The following is a 16500-nucleotide window of genomic DNA, read 5'->3' on the forward strand; positions in this document are numbered from 1 at the left end:
ACTCGTTCGTTCCGCGCATGCGCGAACGTCCCCCGAAACTCGTTGGTTCCGCGCATGCGCGAACGACCCCCGAAACTCGTTCGTTCCGCGCATGCGCGAACGACCCCCGAAACTCGTTCGTTCCGCGCATGCGCGAACGACCCCCGAAACTCGTTCGTTCCGCGCATGCGCGAACGACCCCCGAAACTCGTTCGTTCCGCGCATGCGCGAACGACCCCCGAAACTTGTTCGTCCCGCGCATGCGCGAACGACCCCCGAAACTCGTTCTTTCTGCGCATGCGCGAACGACCCCCGAAACTCGTTCGTTCCGCGCATGCGCGAACGACCCCCGAAACTCGTTCGTTCCGCGCATGCGCGAACGACCCCCGAAACTCGTTCTTTCTGCGCATGCGCAAACGAGCCCCGAAACTCGTTCGTTCCGCGCATGTGCGAACGAACCAATAAACTCGTTCGTTCCGCGCATGCGCGAACGTACCCCGAAACTCGTTCGTTCCGCGCATGCACGAACGACCCCCGAAACTCGTTCGTTCCGCGCATGCACGAACGACCCCCGAAACTCGTTCGTTCCGCGCATGCGCGAACGACCCCCGAAACTCGTTCGATCCGCGCATGCGCAAAGGACCCCCGAAACTCGTTCGTTCCGCGCATGCGCGAACGACCACCGAAACTCGTTCGTTCCGCGCATGCGCGAACGTCCCTCGAAACTCGTTCGTTCCGCGCATGTGCGAACGACCCCCGAAACTCGGTCGTTCCGCGAATGCGCGAACGACCCCCGAAACTCGTTGGTTCTGCGCATGCGCGAACGACCCCGAAACTCTTTGGTTCCGCGCATGCGCGAACGACCCCCGAAACTCGTTCGTTCCGCGCATGCGCGAACGTCCCCCGAAACTCGTTGGTTCCGCGCATGCGCGAACGTCCCCCGAAACTCGTTGGTTCCGCGCATGCGCGAACGACCCCCGAAACTCGTTGGTTCCGCGCATTCACGAACGACCCCCGAAACTCATTCGTTCCGCGCATGCGCGAACGACTCAGAAACTTGTTCGTTCCGTGCATGCGCGAACGACCCCCGTAACTCATTCGTTCCGCGCATGCGTGAACGACCCCCGAAACTCGTGCGTTCCGCGCATGCGCGAACGTCCCCCGAAACTCGTTGGTTCCGAGAATGCGCGAGCGACCCCCGAAACTCGTTCGTTCCGCGTATGCACGAACGACCCCCGAAACTCGTTGGTTCCGCGCATGCGCGAACGTCCCCCGAAACTCGTTGGTTCCGAGCATGCGCGAACGACCCCCGAAACTCGTTCGTTCCGCGCATGCGCGAACGACCCCCGAAACTCGTTCGTTCCGCGCATGCGCGAACGACCCCCGAAACTCGTTCGTTCCGCGCATGCGCGAACGACCCCCGAAACTCGTTCGTTCCGCGCATGCGCGAACGACCCCCGAAACTCGTTCGTTCCGCGCATGCGCGAACGACCCCGAAAACTCGTTCGTTCCGCGCATGCGCGAACGACCCCCGAAACTCGTTCGTTCCGCGCATGCGCGAACGACCCCCGAAACTCGTTCGTTCCGCGCATGCGCGAACGACCCCCGAAACTCGTTCTTTCTGCGCATGCGCGAACGACCCCCGAAACTCGTTCGTTCCGCGCATGTGCGAACGACCCCCGAAACTCGTTCGTTCCGCGCGCATGCGCCGAACGACCCCGAAAACTCGTTCGTTCCAGCGCATGCGCCGAACGACCCCGGAACTCGTTCGTTCCGCATGCGCGGTGAACGACCCCGAAAACTTCGTTCGTTCGCGCATGCGCGAATGACCCCGAAACTCCGTTCGTTCCGCGCATGCGCGAACGACCCCGAAACTTCGTTCGTTCCGCGCATGCGCCGAACGACCCCGAAACTCGTTACGTTCAGCGCGCGCGCGAACGACCCCGAAACTCGTTCTGGTTCTGCGCATGCGCGAACGTCCCCAGCTTCGTTGGTTCCGCGCATGCGCGAACGACCCCGAAACTTCGTTCGTTCCGCGCATGCGCGGAACGACCCGAAAGCTTCGTTCCGCGGCGCGTAAACGCGTCCCTCGAAAGCTTCGTTACGTTCACGCGCATGTCGCGGCGACCCCTGAAACTCGTTGCGTTCTGCGAATGCCGAACGACCCCGAAACTCGTTGGTTCTGCGCGTCTCGACCCGAAACTCTTGGTTCGGCATGCGCGAGCGAACCCCGAACTACTCGTTCTGTTCAGCGCGCATCGCGACGGACCCCGAAACTCGTTGGTTCCGGCGCATGCGCGAAGCGTCCCCAGCTTCGTTGGTTCTGCGCCAGACGAACGACTCAAACTCGTTCGTTCCGCGCATGCGCGACGACCCCGAAACTCGTTCGTTCCGGCATCGCGCGAGCGACCCCGTAACCGTTCGTTAGCATGCGCGAAGCGTCCCGAAACTCGTTCGTTCCGGCGCGTAGCGAACGACCCCGAAACTCGTTTCGTTCACTTCGCGCATGACGACCCAACGTTCGTTCGCGCATCGCGAGCGTCCCCGAAACTCGTTCGTTCGCGCGCTGCGCGAGCGACCCCGAAACTCGTTCGTTCCGCGCATGCGCGACGACCCCGAACTCGTTCGTTCGCGCATGCGCGAACGACCCCGAAACTCGTTCGTTCGCGCATGCGCGAGCGACCCCGAAAAGCTTCGTTAGATCCGCGCATGCGCGAACGACCCCGAAACTCGTTCTTTCTGCGCATGCGCGCTGACCCCGAAACTCGTTCGTTCCGCGCACATGCGCGAACGACCCCGAAACTCGTTCTTTCCGCGCATGCGCGAACGACCCCACTCGTTCGTTCCGGCGCGAACGTCGAACCACTTCGTTGGTTCCGCGCATCTTGCGCCGGAACGTACCCCGAAACTCGTTCGTTCCGCGCATGCGCGAACGAACCCCAAACTCGTTCGTTCGGCGCTGCGCAGCGAGCGACCCCGAAACTCGTTCGTTCGGCGCATGCGCGAATGACCCCGAAACTCGTTCGTTCGCGCATGCGCGAACGACCCCGAAAACTCGTTCGTTCCGCGTAGCGGCGACCCCGAACTTCGTTCGTTCGTTCGCATGCGCGAAGCGAACCCGAAACTCGTTCGTTCCGCGCATGCGCGAACGACCCAGCTTCGTTCGTTCGCGCATGCGCGAAGCGACCCCGAAACTCGTCCCTCGCGCCGCATGCCGAATCCACCCCCGAAACTCGTTCGTTCCGCGCATCGCGAACCCCCGAAACTCGTTGGTTCCGCGCATGCGCGAGCGACCCCGAAACTCGTTCGTTCGGCGCGCATGCGCGAACAGCCCCGAAACTCGTTCGTTCCGCGCATGCGCGAACGACCCCGAAACTCGTTCGTTCGCGCATCGCGAACGACCCCAGCTTCGTTGGTTCCGCGCATGCGCGAACGTCCCCTGAAACTCGTTCGTTCCGCGCATGCGCGAACGACCCCCAAAACTCGTTCGTTCGTTCCGCGCATGCGCGAACGAACCCCTAAACTCGTTCGTTCCGCGCATGCGCGAACGACCCCGAAACTCGTTGGTTCCGCGCATGCGCGAACGTCCCTCGAAACTCGTTCGTTCCGCGCATGTGCGAACGACCCCCGAAACTCGTTCGTTCCGCGCATGCGCGAACGACCCCCGAAACTCGTTCTTTCTGCGCATGCGCGAACGACCCCCGAAACTCGTTCGTTCCGCGCATGCGCGAACGACCCCCGAAACTCGTTCGTTCCGCGCATGCGCGAACGACCCCCGAAACTCGTTCTTTCTGCGCATGCGCGAACGACCCCCGAAACTCGTTCGTTCCGCGCATGTGCGAACGAACCAATAAACTCGTTCGTTCCGCGCATGCGCGAACGTACCCCGAAACTCGTTCGTTCCGCGCATGCGCGAACGACCCCCGAAACTCGTTCGTTCCGCGCATGCGCGAACGACCCCCGAAACTCGTTCGTTCCGCGCATGCGCGAACGACCCCCGAAACTCGTTCGATCCGCGCATGCGCAAAGGACCCCCGAAACTCGTTCGTTCCGCGCATGCGCGAACGACCACCGAAACTCGTTCGTTCCGCGCATGCGCGAACGTCCCCCGAAACTCGTTGGTTCCGCGCATGCGCGAACGACCCCCGAAACTCGTTCGTTCCGCGCATGCGCGAACGTCCCCCGAAACTCGTTGGTTCCGCGCATGCGCGAACGACCCCCGAAACTCGTTCGTTTCGCGCATGCGCGAACGAACCCCTGAACTCGTTCGTTCCGCGCATGCGCGAACGACCCCGAAACGCGTTGGTTCCGCGCATGCGCGAACGTCCCCCGAAACTCGTTGGTTCCGCGCATGCGCGAACGACCCCCGAAACTCGTTCGTTCCGCGCATGCGCGAACGACCCCCGAAACTCGTTCGTTCCGCGCATGCGCGAACGAGCCCTGAAACTCGTTCGTTCCGTGCATGCGCGAACGACCCCCGAAACTCGTTCGTTCCGCGCATGCGCGAATGACCCCCGAAACTCGTTCGTTCCGCGCATGCGCGAAAGACCCCCGAAACACGTTCGTTCCGCGCATGCGCGAAAGATCCCCGAAACTCGTTTGTTCTGCGCATGCGCGAACGACCCCCGAAACTCGTTCGTTCCGCGCATGCGCGAACGACCCAATAAACTCGTTCGTTCCGCGCATGCGCGAAAGACCCCCGAAACACGTTCGTTCCGCGCATGCGCGAAAGATCCCCGAAACTCGTTTGTTCCGCGCATGCGCGAACGACCCTCAAAACTCGTTCGTTCCGCGCATGCGCGAACGACCCCCGAAACTCGTTCGTTCCGCGCATGCGCGAACGACCCCGAAACTCGTTGGTTCCGCGCATGCGCGAACGTCCCCCGAAACTCGTTGGTTCCGAGCATGCGCGAACGACCCCCGAAACTCGTTCGTTCCGAGCATGCGCGAACCAATAAACTCGTTCGTTCGCGCATGCGTGAACGACCCCGAAACTCGTTGGTTCCGCGCATGCGCGAACGTCCCCCGAAACTCGTTGGTTCCGCGCATGCGCGAACGACCCCCGAAACTCGTTCGTTCCGCGCATGCGCGAACGACCCCCGAAACTCGTTCATTCCGCGCATGCGTAAACGACCCCAGAAACTCGTTCGTTCCGCGCATGCACGAACGATCCGCGAAACACGTTCGTTCCGCGCATGCGCGAAAGACCCCCAAAACTCGTTCGTTCCGCGCATGCGCGCGCGAACGACCCCGAAACTCGTTCGTTCCGCGCATGCGCGAACGACCCCGAAACTCGTTCGTTCCGCGCATGATCGAACGACCCCGAAACTTCGTTCGTTCCGCGCATGCGCGAACGACCCGAAACTCGTTCGTTCCGCGCATGCGCGAACGACCCCGAAACTTCGTTCGTTCGCGCATGCGCGAACGACCCCCGGAACTCGTTCGTTCCGCGCATGCGCGAACGACCCCTGAAACTCGTTCGTTCCGCGCATGCGCGAACGACCCACGAAACACGTTCGATCCGCGCATGCGCAAAGGACCCCCGAAACTCGTTCGTTCCGCGCATGCGCGAACGAGCCCTGAAACTCGTTCGTTCCGCGCATGCGTGAACGACCCCGAAACTCGTTGGTTCCGCGCATGCGCGAACGTCCCCCGAAACTCGTTGGTTCCGCGCATGCGCGAACGACCCCCGAAACTCGTTCGTTCCGCGCATGCGCGAACGACCCCCGAAACTCGTTCGTTCCGCGCATGCGCGAACGACCCCGGAAACTCGTTCGTACCGCACCTGCGCGGACGACCCCGAAACTCGTTCGTTCCGCGCATGCGCGAACGACCCCCGAAACTCGTTCGTTCCGCGCATGCGCGAACGACCCCCGAAACTCGTTCGTTCCGCGCATGCGCGAACGACCCCCGAAACTCGTTCGTTCCGCGCATGCGCGAACGACCCCCGAAACTCGTTCGTTCCGCGCATGCGCGAACGACCCCCGAAACTCGTTCTTTCTGCGCATGCGCGAACGACCCCCGAAACTCGTTCGTTCCGCGCATGTGCGAACGAACCAATAAACTCGTTCGTTCCGCGCATGCGCGAACGTACCCCGAAACTCGTTCGTTCCGCGCATGCGCGAACGTACCCCGAAACTCGTTCGTTCCGCGCATGCGCGAACGACCCCCGAAACTCGTTCGTTCCGCGCATGCGCGAACGACCCCCGAAACTCGTTCGTTCCGCGCATGCGCGAACGACCCCCGAAACTCGTTCGTTCCGCGCATGCGCGAACGACCACCGAAACTCGTTCGTTCCGCGCATGCGCGAACGTTCCTCGAAACTCGTTGGTTCTGCGCATGCGCGAACGACCCCCGAAACTCGTTCGTTCCGCGCATGCGCGAACGACCCCCGAAACTCGTTGGTTCTGCGCATGCGCGAACGACCCCGAAACTCTTTGGTTCCGCGCATGCGCGAACGACCCCCGAAACTCGTTCGTTCCGCGCATGCGCGAACGTCCCCCGAAACTCGTTGGTTCCGCGCATGCGCGAACGTCCCCCGAAACTCGTTGGTTCCGCGCATGCGCGAACGACCCCCGTAACTCATTCGTTCCGCGCATGCGCGAACGACCCCCGAAACTCGTTCGTTACGCGCAATGCGCGAACGACCCCGAAACTCGTTCGTTCCGCGCAAGCGCGAACGACCCCGAAACTCATTCGTTCCGCGCAAGCGCGAACGACCCCCGAAACTTGTTCGTTCTGCGCATGCGCGAACGACCCACGAAACACGTTCGATCCGCGCATGCGCAAAGGACCCCCGAAACTCGTTCGTTCCGCGCATGCGCGAACGAGCCCTGAAACTCGTTCGTTCCGTGCATGCGCGAACGACCCCCAAAACTCGTTCGTTCCGCGCATGCGCGAACGAACCCCTGAACTCGTTCGTTCCGCGCATGCGTGAACGACCCCGAAACTCGTTGGTTCCGCGCATGCGCGAACGTCCCCCGAAACTCGTTGGTTCCGCGCATGCGCGAACGACCCCCGAAACTCGTTCGTTCCGCGCATGCGCGAACGACCCCCGAAACTCGTTCGTTCCGCGCATGCGCGAACGACCCCGGAAACTCGTTCGTTCCGCGCATGCGCGAACGACCCCCGAAACTCGTTCGTTCCGCGCATGCGCGAACGACCCCCGAAACTCGTTCGTTCCGCGCATGCGCGAACGACCCCGAAACTCGTTCGTTCCGCGCATGCGCGAACAATCCCCGAAACTCGTTCGTTCCGCGCATGCGCGAACGACCCCCGAAACTCGTTCGTTCCGCGCATGCGCGAACGACCCCCATACTCGTTCGTTCCGCGCATGCGCGAACGTACCCCGAAACTCGTTCGTTCCGCGCATGCGCGAACGACCCCCGAAACTCGTTCGTTCCGCGCATGCGCGAACGACCCCGGAAACTCGTTCGTTCCGCGCATGCGCGAACGACCCCCGAAACTCGTTCGTTCCGCGCATGCGCGAACGACCCCCGAAACTCGTTCGTTCCGCGCATGCGCGAACGACCCCCGAAACTCGTTCGTTCCGCGCATGCGCGAACGACCCCCGAAACTCGTTCGTTCCGCGCATGCGCGAACGACCCCCGAAACTCGTTCTTTCTGCGCTTGCGCGAACGACCCCCGAAACTCGTTCGTTCCGCGCATGTGCGAACGAACCAATAAACTCGTTCGTTCCGTGCATGCGCGAACGTACCCCGAAACTCGTTCGTTCCGCGCATGCGCGAACGACCCCCGAAACTCGTTCGATCCGCGCATGCGCAAAGGACCCCCGAAACTCGTTCGTTCCGCGCATGCGCGAACGACCACCGAAACTCGTTCGTTCCGCGCATGCGCGAACGTCCCTCGAAACTCGTTCGTTCCGCGCATGTGCGAACGACCCCCGAAACTCGTTCGTTCTGCGCATGCGCGAACGACCCCCGAAACTCGTTGGTTCTGCGCATGCGCGAACGACCCCGAAACTCTTTGGTTCCGCGCATGCACGAACGACCCCCGAAACTCGTTCGTTCCGCGCATGCGCGAACGTCCCCCGAAACTCGTTGGTTCCGCGCATGCGCGAACGTCCCCCGAAACTCGTTGGTTCCGCGCATGCGCGAACGTCCCCCGAAACTCGTTGGTTCCGCGCATGCGCGAACGTCCCCCAAAACTCGTTCGTTGCGCGCATGCGCGAACGACTCAGAAACTTGTTCGTTCCGTGCATGCGCGAACGACCCCCGTTACTCATTCGTTCCGCGCATGCGTGAACGACCCCCGTAACTCATTCGTTCCGCGCATGCGCGAACGTCCCCCGAAACTCGTTGGTTCCGCGCATGCGCGAACGACCCCCGAAACTCGTTCGTTTCGCGCATGCGCGAACGACCCCCGAAACTCGTTCGTTCCGCGCATGCGCGAACGACCCCCGAAACTCGTTCGTTCCGCGCATGCGCGAACGACCCCCGAAACTCGTTCGTTCCGCGCATGCGCGAACGACCCCCGAAACTCGTTCGTTCCGCGCATGCGCGAACGACCCCGGAAACTCGTTCGTTCCGCGCATGCGCGAACGACCCCCGAAACTCGTTCGTTCCGCGCATGCGCGAACGACCCCCGAAACTTGTTCGTCCCGCGCATGCGCGAACGACCCCCGAAACTCGTTCTTTCTGCGCATGCGCGAACGACCCCCGAAACTCGTTCGTTCCGCGCATGTGCGAACGAACCAATAAACTCGTTCGTTCCGCGCATGCGCGAACGTACCCCGAAACTCGTTCGTTCCGCGCATGCACGAACGACCCCCGAAACTCGTTCGTTCCGCGCATGCGCGAACGACCCCCGAAACTCGTTCGTTCCGCGCATGCGCGAACGACCCCCGAAACTCGTTCGTTCTGTGCATGCGTGAACGACCCCCGAAACTCATTCGTTCCGCGCATGCGCGAACGACCCCCGACACTCGTTCGTTCCGCGCATGCGCGAACGACCCCCGAAACTCGTTCGTTCCGCGCATGCGCGAACGACCCCCGAAACTCGTTCGTTCCGCGCATGCGCGAACGACCCCCGAAACTCGTTCGTTCCGCGCATGCGCGAACGACCCCCGAATCTCAGTTTTCCTTCCAGGCTGAGGGAGCTGGTTCCACAGGTGAAAGAAAGGAGGAAGAAATGTGTCGGTCAGCAGTGGCTCTGGAACTTCATCATGAAAACAAAAGAATGATAAGATATGACATGCAAAAATAAGGAATATGATGAGAAAACTGGGGAAACTTTCATCATTCTCTTCACCTTCAATATAACTGTGACAAAATAAATGCTGTGTGCCTTTTTATGTAATAAATTATTGTTTCAATAAAATCAATAAAACAAAGTAATTCTGTGCAAATATATATTTTAAAATGGAAGAATAAAAATCGCAAGCCTGAACTATTAAATAAAGTACACAAGAATAATACACAATGCAAACTCGCCGCCACATCTTGAGAAGAATTGTAACGTTATTTACAAAATAAGGAGCCAAAGTCCCAGTGATTTCATACAACGAGAACAACACATTTAATGTCCATACATGTGGTAAAACCTTTGACCCGCACACCACACTTTCACTCATTTTCAGAGCTCTGCTGGAATAAACTAACACAATTTGAGCACAATCAAATGGATAACATATGTATATATATATATATATATATATATATATATATATATATATATATATATATATATATATATATATATATATATATATACATATATATATATATATATATACATATACAGTTGTTCTTCTTTCGGCTGCTCCCGTGAGGGGTCGCCACAGCGGTTCATCCGTTATGATCCGCATACTGATTTGGCACAAGTTTTATGCCGGATGCCCTTCCTGACGCAACCCTGGTCGCCTCTGACGACACAGGGATAAGGATTGGGTTTCGCCATGATTCCGGGCTGCCACCCACCCTCTCATATATATATATATATATATATATATATATATATATATATATATATATATATATATATATATATATATATATATATATATATATATATATATATATATATATATATATATATATATATATATATATATATATATATATATATGTATATATATATATATATATATATATATATATATGTATATATATATATCTATATATATATATATATATATATATATATATATATATATGTATATATATATATATGTATATATATATATATATATATATATATATATATATATATATATATATATATATATATATATATATATATATATATATATATATATATATATATATATATATATATATATATATATATATATATATATATATATATATATATATATATATATATGTATATATATATGTATATATATATATATATATATATATATATATATGTATATATATATATATATATATATATATATATATGTATATATATATATATATATATATATATATATATATATATATATATATATATATATATATATATATATATATATATATATATATATATATATATATATATATATATATATATATATATATATATATATATATATATATATATATATATATACAGTGGGGAGAACAAGTATTTGATACACTGCAGATTTTGCAGGTTTTCCCACTTACAAAGCACATATAGGTCTGTAATTTTTATCATCGGTACACTTCAACTGTGAAAGACGGAATCTAAAAGAAAAATCCTGAAAATCACATTGTATGATTTTTAAATAATTAATTCGCATTTTATTGCATGAAATAAGTATTTGAACACCTCCCAACCAGTAAGAATTCCGGCTCTCACAGACCTGTTAGTTTTGTCTTTAAGAAGCCCTCCCATTCTCCACTCATTACCTGTATTAACTGCACCTGTTTGAACTCATTATCTGCATAAAAGTCAGCTGTCCACACTCAATCAATCAGACTCCAACCTCTCCACAATGGGCAAGACCAGAGAGCTATCTTCGGACATCAGGGACAAAATTGTAGACTTGCACAAGGCTGGGATGGGCTACAGGACAATAGGCAAGCAGCTTAGTGAGAAGGCAACAACTGTTGGCACAATTATTAGAAAATGGAAGAAGTTCAAGATAACAGTCAATCTCCCTCGGTCTGGGGCTCCATGCAAGATCTCACCTCGTGGAGCCTCAATGATCATGAGAAAGGTGAGGGATCAGCGCAGAACTACACGGCAGGACCTGGTCAATGACCTGAAGAGAGTTGGGACCACAGTATCAAAGAAAACCATAAGTAACACACTACGCCGTCATGGATTAAAATCCTGCAGCACATGCAAGGTCCCTCTGTTCAAGCCAGCGCATGTCCAGGCCCGTCTGAAGTTTGCCAATGACCATCTGGATGATCCAGAGGAGGAATGGGAGAAGGTCATGTGGTCTGATGAGACCAAAATAGAGCTGTTTGGTTTAAACTCCACTCGCCGTGTTTGGAGGAAGAAGAAGGATGAGTACAACCCCAAGAACACCATCCCAACCGTGAAGCATAGAGGTGGAAACATCATTCTTTGGGGATGCTTTTCTGCAAAGGGGACAGGACGACTGCACCGTATTGAGGGGACGATGGATGGGGCCATGTATCGTGAGATCTTGGCCAACAACCTCCTTCCCTCAACAAGAGCATTGAAGATGAGGCGTGGCTGGGTCTTCCAGCATGACAACGACCCGAAACACACAGCCAGGGCAACTAAGGAGTGGCTCCGTAAGAAGCATCTCAAGGTCCTGGAGTGGCCTAGCCAGTCTCCAGACCTGAACCCAATAGAAAATCTTTGGAGGGAGCTGAAAGTCTGCATTGCCCAGCAACAGCCCCGAAACCTGAAGGATCTGGAGAAGATCTGTATGGAGGAGTGGGCCAAAATCCCTGCTGCAGTCTGTGCAAACCTGGTTAAGAACTATAGGAAACATCTGATCTCTGTAATTGCAAACAAAGGTTTCTGTACCAAATATTAAGTTCTGTTTTTCTGATGTATCAAATACTTATTTCATGCAATAAAATGCAAATTAATTATTTAAAAATCATACAATGTAATTTTCAGGATTTTTGTTTCACATTCTGTCTTTCACAGTTGAAGTGTACCTATGATAAAAATTACAGACCTCTATGTGCTTTGTAAGTGAGAAAACCTGCAAAATCGGCAGTGTATCAAATACTTGTTCTCCCCACTGTATATATATATATATATATATATATATATATATATATATATATATATATATATATATATATATATATATATATATATATATATATATATATACATACATATATATATACAGATATTTATATATATTAGTATCTGGGAGCATGTCCTTTGGTATCACAGAGTGCTTGAACCCATGAAGGCATCAAATCAACTTCGCTGAGGTCGGCCTTGCCGCAGCTCCCACTCCATGTATTCCCAGACATGATCGATAATGTTCAACTCAGAACTCTGTGGTGCCCAGACAAGAAGTGACAGGCTATTCCCAAATGTTTTCACAAAGTCTCTTTGACAGGATGTTATGAGGCATGGCGAAATGGACATTTGCAGGCATGATGGTTAACTTGATGTGAACTCGTCTGTTGGACATTCTTCTTCTCTTCCTGCACCTGAGTGCGCAGCAATGATTGAATCTTTATTTCAATCAATTCCAGGTCGAGTTGCAAGTTCTAGAAACAAGTGAAACAAAAGTCAAAACAAGCTCTGAATTCGAAAGCATGAAAGTGAACAAGCAAGTTGCTGAAATGAATCAAATCTTTAGAAACCACAACCACAACTGGGGAAACTTATCGATGAAAGAGAGAGGAAACAAAAACTCCTGCATACTTATGAATTCAATGTTGATATTAACTTTGCATTCGAGAGAATCAAACATAAATAGGAGTTTGATTTAACATCATTTTGCAAGGTATTCTCCTGATATTGACAGCGAAGAGGTCGGACATTTTATTTTTTTGTGCACAGGGTAGAACACAGAACATTCCAGACATGAACAGAATGAACAAGAAGGGCAGTTGTTGGAGTGCCTAACTCCGCCATGCACTGCCTGATCCACAAGAACATTTCCAGCCCAATGCATTTTTCAAATATCTTACATATAGTTTTTGGCCCGATCTCTCAATGGTGAAGAATCACTTTATAAATTAAATAATTATTGTGTCCGGATCCAGATTGGGATCTTCACCAAAATGAAAGAAATTTGTCCTTGTGACACCCCCAACATGTCCACCAAGTTTCGTTCGAATCCGTCCACAACTTTTTGAGATATCATGGTATATATCGATTAAATCCGATCTCTCAATGATGAAGAATCACTAACAATTATTATCAGATCCAGATGCGAATTCAGATCTTCACCAAAATGGAATAAATAAAGAAAAGTTGGAGGTCAATCTTTGACTGCTTCTTTACCGGTCTTGCATGCTCTGCCCTTTCCATGCTCTTCCCTCCCCCTTCGCACTCCAGGTTTCTGTGCATCACAGGTGGTCTGCCGGTATCCCATTTGTGGTGAAACTCACAACATCCAGATTCATTGCTCATCTCCACTCGTTTTTTCAAATCTTATCTCACCTGTGGAACCACTTCCTTTGTCTGTTCCATTGAGTTCTTCCCTCCAGTACTTTGAGACAGATGTTCACCACCATCTCAGGTCATCACTTATGTGGCATTCACATACATTTTTGATGTGACCTCAATTGGAAAGGTCATGAACTAATGAGACATTTTAACCCTGTGAACCCTCATGGCAATTTTACCAGCCACTTCAAACTTCCATATTCCAGGGAGGGCCAGGGTGGGGGAACAAAGTCCAAGAAGATCAAGGTTCAAATGGTTAACATTTTTCACCATCACTCGACTCAGTCTTGTCTGATCAGAATGAAATTGGCCTCCCTGGATAGCTGAGAGAAAGCCATATTTACTCCTTGATTGACATCATTCCCCTCCAAGTTGAAGGTCAAAGTTTTACACCACTTGGACTCCCAAACTACCATTTTGGTTTTTCTCCCATTTTTCTGTGAATGTGTGAGCTGTGTCTTGGATTCAGCTGTGACTTTTGGAATGAAATTTAGCATTGATAATGGGAGTAAAAAGTATGTAGGGTTGACATTGTTTTTGACCTTTGACTAATTTTAAGGTCATGATCTAATTATAGGCATTTTCACATTTTCCCACCAGAACTCATCTTTGGTTTGTCTGATCAACACAAACGTGCCCTCTCCAGATAGCCTGGAGTAAGCTGCATTTCCGCTTAATTTAAATCATACCCCTTCGAGTTTCATGTCAAGGTCAAATGGTGGTCTGAAAATAATGCTTTCTTTGTCATTGCTCAATCTTGCCAATGTGGAATCTCAAATAATGTTTGTCTCACATCATCGTAGAGGATCTGCATCGACGTTTTGCACCTGATATTGATGAGTGTTCTTCACCGACATTTTTCCGATTGTGACGTGATTCACAAATAACACATTTTTGATCAGAACTTGAATAATTTTCCTCTGATTTTCATGATGTTGAGTTTTTTTTTTTTTGATAGATTCGAGATGGAGACACATTTTCTTAATTTACACTCTATCCAGAAATGTTGACGGTGAAGGTCACGTGGTGGTCCGAAAAGAATATTACATCATTGGATTGCAGGTGCCGGGTCAAGGCTTTCCCTTGGTGATGGCTTTGTTGTTGCAGATATCTTGTTCTTTCTGCCCTCATTAACCCTCTCCAAGTTCACCACTCTCCGTGTTTCCAGGTTCTAAGATTTTCCCCTCTCCCTCTCCCTCGCCCTCCTTCTTTTTAAAAAATTTGTTTGTTTCATGATTGCTTCCACAGTTTTCCTGTCCACTTTGAGAGTTTGCATGCATAACCACCTTGATCACCCCATGCATCCCCCCCCCCACCCACGTCCTTAATCTCATTCTTCCCACATCTCCTTTATTATTACCACCACCAAAGGTGAAGAAGGTTATGTTTTCACCCCTTTCTGTCTGTTTGTCTGTGTGCAGGATATCTCAAAAAGTTGTGGACGGATCCGGATGAAATTTTGTGGACAGATTCGGTGTGTGAAAGGAAGAAATATTTCGATTTTGGTGAAGATCCAGATCCGGATCCGGCGACTAGAATTTTTTAAATGATTCGTCACCATTGAGAAACCGTGCCAATAATGATAGAAAGCATATCTCAAAAAGTTTTGGACGAATTCGGACGAAACTTTGTGGACTTGTTGGGTGTGTGGCGAGGAAGAATTTATTCCATTTTGGTGAAGATCTGAATTGGCATCCGGATCTGATAATAATTGTTACTGATTCTTCATCATTGAGAGATCGTATTTAATCGATATATACCACGATATCTCAAAAAGTTGTGGACGGATTCGAACGAAACTTGGTGGACAGGTTGGGGGTGTCACAAGGACAATTTTTTTTTTTGATTTTGGTGAAGATCCGAATCTGGATCTGGGCACAATAATTATTTAATTTATAAAGTGATTCTTCACCATTGAGAGATCGGGCCAAAAACTATATGTAAGATATTTGAAAAATGCATTGGGCTGGAAATGTTCTTGTGGATCAGGCAGTGCATGGCGGAGTTATGCGCTCCAACAAGTGCGCTTCTTGTTCATTCTGTTCATGTCTGGACTGTTCTGTGTTCTACCATGTCCATGAGTCTCCACCCTGTACACAAAAAAATAAAATGTACGACCTCTTCGCTGTCAATATCAGGAGAATACCTTGCAAAATGATGTTAAATCAAACTCCTATTAATGTTTGATTCTCTCGAATGCAAAGTTAATATCAACATTGAATTACCTTCATAAGTATGCAGGAGTTTTTGTTTCCTCTGTCTTTCATCGATAAGTTTCCCCAGTTGTAGTTGTCGTTTCTAAAGAGTGGATTCATTTCAGCAACTTGCTTGTTCACTTTAATGCTTTCGAATTAAGAGTTTGTTTTTGACTTTTGTTTCACTTGTTTCTCGAACTTGCAACTCAACCTGGAATTGATTGAAATAAAGATTCAATCATTGCTGCACACTCAGGTGCAGGAAGAGAAGAAGAATGTCCAACCGACGAGTTCACATCAAGTTAACCATCATGCCTGCAAATGTCCATTTCGCCAGACATTTCAATGCCAGACATTAGATCAGAACCATCTCCCAAGACATATCGCGTGCTATCGATACGGTCTGGCACGCCGCCCTGCTCACCACTCTTCCTATGGTATCCAAGACAATCTTCACTCTTGGCTCGCAGACTTCCTCTCCTGTCGCAGTCAGCATGTGGCCCTAAATAGAATTCTCTCATCCCCTCTTCCTGTCCAGGCTGGAGTTCCTCAAGGCAGTGTTATGGGTCCAGTGCTTTTTCTCGTTTTCATCAATGATCTCTCTGACTCTCTGGAAACTCCTTTTATCTCTTTGCTGATGACTCCACTCTTTGCCATACCATCTGTCATCCCTCAGATCAGCAAGCAGCAACCTCTTCACTCTCTGCAAATCTGAGTACAATCACATGCTGGTCCAACACGTGGAACATGTCTT

Source organism: Eptatretus burgeri, chromosome 1 (assembly GCF_056783735.1).
Source record: "Eptatretus burgeri isolate ZD-2024b chromosome 1, Ebu_testis_v1, whole genome shotgun sequence".
NCBI classification, from domain to species: domain Eukaryota; kingdom Metazoa; phylum Chordata; class Myxini; order Myxiniformes; family Myxinidae; genus Eptatretus; species Eptatretus burgeri.